The sequence below is a fragment of the Calidris pugnax genome, unplaced genomic scaffold (genome assembly GCF_001431845.1).
Source record: "Calidris pugnax isolate Ruff unplaced genomic scaffold, ASM143184v1 scaffold188, whole genome shotgun sequence".
In the NCBI taxonomy this organism is placed as follows: Eukaryota; Metazoa; Chordata; class Aves; order Charadriiformes; family Scolopacidae; genus Calidris; species Calidris pugnax.
In genome coordinates this window covers 14098176-14107472 of record NW_015091257.1, presented here as the reverse complement: position 1 = coordinate 14107472, position 9297 = coordinate 14098176, and the positions used below count along the sequence as shown (strand labels likewise).

At 36.8% G+C, this 9297-nt stretch overlaps 1 protein-coding gene across 3 annotated transcripts in view; it reads right to left on the bottom strand.

The window, feature by feature from the left end:
• The window catches only part of CDKL5 (cyclin-dependent kinase-like 5), a 125572-nt gene that overhangs the window by 80956 nt on the left and 35319 nt on the right, over positions 1–9297 (bottom strand). The window lies entirely within an intron of this gene.

Below are 9297 nucleotides of genomic sequence, written 5' to 3'. Positions count from 1 at the left end.
GATCTAAAAAATCAGGAAAAAAAAAAACAGACGTTTTAACAAAAAAAGTAATTTCCAGAAAGCTATCTATAGCAAAATTTACATTATTCTGTAACTTAGTGAAGACAAGCTGGATTCTTTCAAGCTGAACACTGGAAATAGCAAGGAAAACCTTATTAATAGCAACCACGATTTTGTTCTTTGTACTGAGCACCATATAGGTCTTTTTTAATAAGTCGCCTGCTGGCTAGAATGATAACCCTTGCAGAAGAGGAAATAAGGCCATTCTTTACCTCTCAAAGGTTCTCAGTAGGGAAACAGCACTCACACTCCTAACATGCCTTTCTGAGGCAGCCAGATTCACAGCACATCAAAAGCTTATGAATTAAACTAAGAGATCTCCAAGATGGTCTCAATGTTACCATGGCTTTCTACAAGATGCAGAGCCAATTCAGCAAAAGGAAGCACCATGAAACGAACAAGAAAAAATTAGTTGTACATAATACAGAATTATAACTGTGATATTTTAACACAAATGTAGCTGTTTTGCAATAGCACGTAAGGCTTATATGTAAGAACTAAAACAGTATAAACATTCCGGGAATGAACATACAGAAAAATACAGCATGATGGTACCTGATCATTTGCATTTAAATTAAAACAATGGGAGAAACCTGTAGTTCTTTCCCAATTCCTTTTCCCTTCATGATCATTAAGAATTTAGGAGCATCACACAGAAGCATCCAGCTTAACCGCTCACTCCAAGGCCTCAATGCTAAATAAAAATCCTATTCATTATTTCATAATCATCAATAGCTGGGCAGGGGAGAGGGGAAAGCACTTTTTAAATAGTTACATTTTAGTAGAGACGTTTAGTGAGAATTAAAAAAAAAACTTGAGGTAGACATTTGTTTTCACAAAAATTGGAGAAACAAAACTGTTCTAGAAATATAGATTTGCACATCAGTATTGTATACCAAATATCCATTTCATTTCATATATCAAGACAGAGTGCAATTTGCACCCTGCTGAAGTCAGTTACACACTTCCAATTGACTTCAAAGTCATCCATTAGCTTTTAAACAAGCTTCTTGCTAGTAGGTAAGACAACTCGCTTGCTCTCCTAAAGCAAGTAGTAAACTTAATCTTTTTATTTATTATTTTTACTTATGGACAAGATACAACTAAGAATTTCTAGAGGCTGGGTACTTTTTCATCTGTTCACTAACAAAACAGCAGGTCAGTAAACGGATGTAAAGAACTTATACCATATAAGTATCTGCCTTCAATGCTTATGCATTAATCCAATCTCCGGCACGTCTTCTGTCGTACAAGGTACACACATGAAAGGAAGCGTTAACCACCTCTATTAGTCACGATGTATCACTACTACAGCATCTTTCCATTTCCTTCCTTTTATATGTGTAGTTCTATTCCAGGAAAACTCTAGAGTTACAAGCACCTGATTCAGTGCTATAGCTGAATATACAAGTGGCAGAGTTAAGAAAACAGAGAAAATTTTCTGCATTTATTGATCCAGAAGAACGCACCAGGAGTACTATGAGGAATTACAGATTAGGAAGAACAAATGCACTATTTTAACAGCTGTGAGAAAGAAGCTAGTAGTAATATTCTGACTTGAAGAATTGAGGAAAAAAAAAAAACAATCATATTGCTAGTGAAGTTTTGCAAGACTCACTCCTGCAGTTGGAAAAAAGCTACTACTTGCTGTTTTTCTATGTTATGGAAGGACAGTAGCACTTCTAACAGGACAAGGTTCTAGAGGAAGAGCCATCAAGATTTCCTAGTACAAAGAAACACAAAGTGGAAATTGGAAAAAGAAAAAGCTGAAGAATAAATAAAAAGCAACAGGAACTTGCAATTAAGCAAGCCATTTTTCATACTCTAAGCCTCAATCTATCCTCCTTTGCTCATTAAAAAAAAAAAAAGTAAATAATTTGGAATGAAAAGAACAGCTGATGAAAATAAATACAAAATTTAGAAAACTGTCAAACTTGAACAAATCATGTAAAAGCAAAACACCAAGGTTACTCACACAAACTCAAAAGTTTTAAAATTCAGCTCCAGCAAGCTTTTATTGACATTGCTAATATCATTGGAACTTGACTTTACTGTTGTTGGGTTTTGGAGGAGTTGTTTCTCCTCTCCTGCCACCACTCAAGTAGCTGTTGATAAAATGAAACTTGGAAACCCATCTGAATGACTCACACAACAAGGGAAGTTAGTGTCACATAATTGGCCTAAAAGGCAGCATGCCTCCATGGCAGCAGGGCCAGGGGCACAGGGGGAGAAGAACGTGAAGAAAGTTCCCATCCCACAGCAAGCACACAACTAGGAAAAGGGTTGAAGCAGCTACCAACTACTCAAGATACCTATTTGGTTAAATTCCTAAAGGAAAACTGAGCTTGAAGACCAGGGCACCAATAATGATTTGGTTTGTTTTATCTTGTTCTGTGAGTGTTCTTCCTTTTGTAGGCAAGTACAGATTCAAAAATAAATTCAGCTCATCCTGGATATATGAACTAAATTCACTTCTCAGAGTTAAAACGCAGGATTTATGAGCTCCTCTAACAGCTGTGGCCAACTCAAAAAGAGTGGGTGCTTAGCAGGATGCTTCTAAGACCATAGTGACAAATAAGCAGACTGATTATCAAAGCTTTGAGCACAAAAGCAGCTCCCATGAGTCATAACAGAAGGACAGGAAAGACAATTTTGCTTCCATTTTAGTCCTCCTCTCTGATAAGAACCTTAACAAGTATGTCTATTGTGGGTGTGACAGCTTCTTACGCAGTTTATGCTGGTCCTTACGCATGCTGGGCGGTCTTCACTATACCTGCAGCAGCTCTGAGGAAAAATAACCAGTGTTCAGAGGATAACACTCAACAGCAATGTGTTAAATTCAAAGCCTTTGCAGTTTCATCTGGCACAAGGAGCCTGACACACATTCACTTCTCTCAAACAGAAGTACCCAACATTCATAGTTGAAGTAAAAACATACTTCTGCTTACTGAAATACTGTTAGGCAAAGTGGAGCAAGGGAAAAAAAAAATATTTTAGATAACAGGTTTTATAGAGTATCTTCCTGTGGAAGAAGGTAATATTTCTTTGTCTGACACAATATTTGTAGTGGTCTCCTTAAAAGTTGGGTCTTTCATTTTAATCTTTCCTTCTCTCTTCTCAGACCACCAGTCTCCAGTAATATACTATATTCATTTGTCGTGCTGCCTACTATTTAGACCCATATTATCTTTGACAATATGCCATGGCCTTTAAACCTCCAGGCTATAAAATAATATTAGAGGCATAGCTTTTTCATTTTTAATAATTACCAGAAAAAGCTACTATTTTCAAAGAGTTACACATTAGGATTCCCTTTGTGACTCAATTCTCAAATTTGTGTTTGAAGATTCATGCTTAGAAGAAAAAAAAAAAAAAGAAGAAAGTGTTGAGCATAAAAGTCTTCCTCCTTTGCTACCCCCCAAAAAACTACCACCCAATAAAAAAAAGAACACATTCAAACCCTTGAGCAGAGGGAGTGAGTTCCTGTCCAAGAAAAGTACAATATATTATCTTTAAGGGGACACATTAGAAGCACGGAGCAGCCATTCAACTGAAGGACTGCTCTAAAGTTTGAGCTCAGCAGGGTATTCGTGGAAAGAAAGGGCCTCTTGAGTTCTTCCATCATGCTCTCTGGTCCCTCTATTCTCTGGCAACCTACTGTCAAAAAGTGCACTGCCAGGTTCCTCTCTGCAACAGGGGCAACCACAAACTGTGCAGCAGCAATCCTTTGCTGCCATGCTGTCAGCAGACAAAACAACAGATGCAGAAGACCTGGCCAGTTAGCAATGCATCACAGGACTTTTTTTCCTGACTGGAGCAGCCACGAAATCTTTCATATGTGCAGGCACAAAGCATACCGGCAATTTAAAAAGACTGTCTCCTAATAAAAAAGATGAAAATTCCTCTAATCTGACAAACTTTCTCCCTCCTACCAACCCAGTTTTGTCTTCATTGTTCCTTGGTCTAAAAATAACTCCCATTCACAAGTCAGATGTTTCTCTCTGCACTGGCTTTGGCTGGGATGAAGCTTTCTCATAAGAACAGAAAAGTAAAGGTGAATATAAAGTATTTATAAATAGCAAATGAAAGCTGAAACTATGTTCTGTGGCCATTCTAATGCAGATCAAAATAACCACAATGACTACTCTTCCTTGTAATCTTCAAACGTATCATTAAATACAGATTACTGGTTCACTATCTGATGTAAAAAGAAAAAAAAAAAAAACCACTAAGAAATCAGTTTTTGTTTTAAAAGGATATACCAAAGACATGGAACAAACCTAAAAATAGACCTTACGACTATTATAATACAAAGGTCAGTAAAAAAAAAAAAAAATAATAAAAAAAATCACATTCCAGATAAAGAAGCAAAAAAAAAAATCCCATCAATTCTTCTCAATTAACATAAGCTTCCTCAAAATAGAGGATGAAAACTTTTGAGTCTTCTAGAATGCAGCACCACAGCAGCAGTGCCAATGTATCAGGTACCAAGGGCAATTGTAGCAAAAACTTTAAGCCAAAAATCCTGAAATAAACTTTGTGTTCTGTGCAAATCTACTGCAGAGAAAGTAGAGCAACACAGCAATCAACTTGTGCTGTTATGACAGATGCCCTCATGCTGAGCCACCTGGAACACCTTCAGGTAGGGGAACTTTAGTCTGCTACATAAATTACTGCAAATATATTTACAAGATATATTAAGGTAACCAAATCAATTTGCAAAACATGTAAATAGCTTTCCAGTGGAGAACAAACTAAAAGAGGGTAGATTTAGACCAGATAAAAGGAAGAAAATTTTTACAACGAAGGTGATGAAACACTGGCACAGGTTGCCCAGAGATGTGGTAGATGCCCCATCCCTGGAAACATTCAAGGTCAGGTTGGACGGACTCCAAGCAGCCTGGTCTAGTTGAAGATGTTCCTGCTCATTGCAGGGGGGTTGGACTAGATGTACTTTAAAGATCCCCTCCAACCCAAACTATTCTATGAAACAAAAAAATACAAAAACAAACCCACAAATTTAACTTAGTGATCTCATCTAAAAGCAGCAAAAATCAACTTGAAAATAGAGCCAGGCAAAAGCAATGAAGACCAGAATATTATCTTTTGCACGAGACCATATGCTTATCTCCACCACTGCTAACTGCATCAGTGAATAGATACTAATGAAGAGTTCATCTGTATACAAGAAAAAATACTCTGGGAGCAACATTTATTCATATTCATTCATGTACCATTTGTTTTACCTAAACACAACATTTAAGTTCTATTGAAATTATAGTGAAACCGGGTGGTGGTGAGGAAAACAGGCTGTTCTGATTTTTATCTGCTTTTGAATATTTATACTCAAAAATCTCTCCAATGATCAAAATATTCACTTTCATCCCATACAGCATGAAGTAAAACCACTACAATCACTACAATCAGGATAGTTCAGAGTTTAGGAGCTTAAGCATTATAAAAACTAGTGACTGTGGATTTAACACAATTTTCCTCCCCCCCCAAAGAAACAAGTTAGGTACCTTTGTGCTTTAAAGTGCAGTTCTGCTACAAGGAGACCAGTAGAAGAACCACCTCCAATAAAGATGAAAGGAAACTGAGGATCTAGTAACATAATTATAAAGGCTATTAGTCTGCCATCCCATATAAACTATTCGAGGATTGAGGTGGATCACAGCAAGGCTGAATGTGAACCCTGCAACCAGGCTTGGAGCACTGGAGAAGAGTTTAACCAGACAGTTTGGGAAAACTACTGATATTGATGGAATACTTCTCCCTGCGTATCCTTTCACCTTATACTACTAATTTAAGCTATAGTGGAAAAATATCTTTCAATTTCTAAACTTGGTATCTCTAATTCTGTATTAGAACAGATGAGGTTCTAATTGTTATTTCTCAAACTTAAAAGAGTCCAAACCTCTTATTGTGAAACTTAATTGCAAAGACTTTTAATCACATACTGTGTTCACTTTTCCTCTCCTGTTTATTTCAACTGCTAGATGCATTCTTGGGTCTTGTCTTTAACTAGATGTTAAGCTCTTTGATAAGGAAACTGTTTTTGCTACATTGAAGGCCTCTGGGTGTTGTTATGAAATACGTTATAAAGATGTAATGTTTGAAAACATGCTATGGTATACTGGTTCTTTGCATGAACAGAATTGCTATGGTAAAATATGAGTCTTGAGGTAAACGAAAGTCTCATCAGATGACTCAGGAAAAAACTTCAAAAACATTAGGAGGCAATTTGATTCATGCCTGGGAACAGGATGTGGTAATTTATTTTTTTTTTTTAATACGAAACAACACTGTTTCAATGCCAGCCTCCATAATGACTCTAAAAAATAAAATCAAGTAATAGTTTCTCTTGCAATTTCAGCCTAGTGGTTTCCATTTAATAGTTATAAGAAAAGATACTTTAAATGTCACATAACATCGAAACTATTCTCATAACTAAAGTATGAACATTCAGACAAACTCCCTTAACACACACGCAGCCTGTACTTGTACTATACATCCACCACCATCAATATACCGCCAAAATATACGTATCCAACCAACCATGCTTATGTAGTATTTTTTCTCAAAAACCTTGATATTTAAAATAAAAGCCCAATAAAAGAATGCCACAGCCCTAGTCACCATTATTATTCTGGCAAAAACATCTCTAAAGTAAATAGAAGAAGAGTTTTCTACTGAAAGGCATGGGCTACATAAAAAAAAAAAAGAGACTAATATTTAAAACTATACACTATATATACACTATAATCTAAAGTGAAGAATCATCCAGATTAGAATGTTATGTGTCGATGGAAAAATATTTAAACATAAATAGGAAATGGCAGGTGTGTGGCCTTTCTCCCAGGCAGACTGTTTCACAAGTGCCCATAATGCTGCTCTCTGGTATGCTGATGGCTTCTTGCATGGGAGATTCCCATAGCAATAAAAGCATGTCTGGATATGTAAGTGACCCAAAAGAGGACCTGAAAAACAGGTCTTGAGAGAAGTAAGATGCATCTAAACAGTAAACAATGTTGGCAGGCCTACCAAGGAAAGGTAATAAAAAAAAAAAGCTCATAATCCAGATTTTCATCCTTCATGCGTTTCTCTGTCCTTTGAGCCTTCTGGTTTAATTATAGAGTGGAGAGTGTGGGGGGAGGAAAAGGGAAAAAAGAGGAAAGGCAGTGCCCCTGGCAAAGTGCACAAAGGGTAGGTGAGGGAGGAGGGGAAGCTACTCCAGGGAGTCACAGAAGACGACAGTGAAAGGCTGGCATACGGGGAAGTTCTGGAATGAAAGAAAAGAAGAAAACAAAAATATAAGAAGATGCTTCAGGCATGAGTAATGCGCTCATCATGAGATTTGAGATTTATATTAGCTTACAAAAAAAAATACAGACTTACAGCACCCAAAAGTCAATATTTGCATAACTGACTTTTTTTGTTTCTAATATATCTAGTTACTTCTTGTACAAATAGTCTTGTAACACTAAGGGAAATAGAAGTAATTTGGGAAATCTGAACACAAAAGTCTTCTCCTGGCAAACCAATATTATTTATTTCCTGTAAAAGGAGAGTAAAAAAAAACAAACACAAAACAAAACTAAGAAAATAAGCGCTTGCAACACTCATAGGGCATACCATATCTCAGAGGATTAAAAAGGACTTCCTGAAGTTCAGTTATACTTAGTGACGGAGGCTGCTAGGGAGCCTCCAAGATGAAAGACTCTTCAAATCAAAAAGATACAACAGCTGACTCTTGTTTGCAGTAAGCAAGTTGTACAAAACCATATACATGTAATGACTGACCTAAATATTGGTAATCAAGAAACCAGAACTGAATAGGTGCATATTGAGACATATCATCATCCACCACAGGCAGTCATCACAAAGCAGCTGCTTTGTCACCAAAGCAACTGACCCCGTGCCTAATCCAGCACACACATCCAGAGAAGCCACCGCCCAACAGGTAGGGAGACAACGTGTAAGATGACAGTTTTAACTGCACCATATGATTTCTTTTCACTAATATTCTCTTCGTGCCTTTCTAACATTGGAAGAGTAACCTCCATTTTCCTTTGTCACCCAGGTAGAATGGGGGATGCACTATGCACTCAGATAAAAAGTCAGAGATAATTTTTTACATCTTCTTTGGATTATATCATTTTCTTTGCCGCTGAAGGCTGCATACCACTTAGGTATAGGCCACTTAGGCCTCTTGTGATGCTAGATATGCATTTGCTATTCCTATCTACTCATACCTCAAAAAACCAAACCAACTCTAACCCACCAAAACACCAATTTACAAAGCTGAATACCTGCTGCTTAGAGACAGTGTTTTGTAATGTATAGGAGACATCCCTCCTGCCCCCAACTAAAAGACAACCAAGTAAGGCAAGAGTCTCCATCCTGAGCTGGAATTTCAACATGGATGTTCAATGCATTTCATAGTCTGTTTGAATTCATTTTTCAACTGATCAAAACACTTAGTCGCTTAGAATAACTCCATTTCTCCGCTGGCATGCTCAGATTTTTTTAAAAAGCAAAATACTTTCAAGAAAATTTGCACAACAGCATTTTGCAACAAATCACAGCTAAAGTGCTTTTTTCCCCACTGCAAGGTATTTACTAGACTGCAGTGATTCTCTGAGCACTTTTAAAGCTTGAAACACACCTTCTCTTGAATGCTATGAGTCAGTTTTAATGACAGTGTTATGTTCTATTGCTCTGTAGCTTATGCAAGAGAATGAATTTGCATTCAGTACCCAACTTTAGAAGCCACCTTCTCTTCTCCATTGTTAACACTGAATAATGGCAAAAAATAGGTTATATTCCCTGCATGCTTTCTTATTGTTTTAAAAGAATAAATCCAATTAGCTGCCTGCAATGTAAAATGGACATAAAATTTGTTATTGTCACCTTACAGATATGCACGTTTTTTTTTTGCAGAAAGCCAGTATACAGAAAAAATATGAAGACTAATGACAGTTTCATACTTAGTAAAATTCTAAAATTTTAGTCAAGCATTACCTGATCAGTGTTATTCTCCTCCCTTACCCTGCTTGCAGGAGATTTTACAAGAATACCTTTAAAATTTCTGAATCTGGAAGAAAATTAATAGTTAACTTCAGGAGGAGGAAAATAAAACAGCCCAAGTAAAATGGACATAAAATTTGTTATTGTCACCTTACAGATATGCACGTAATAAATCCAATTAGCTGCCTGCAATGTAAAATGGACATA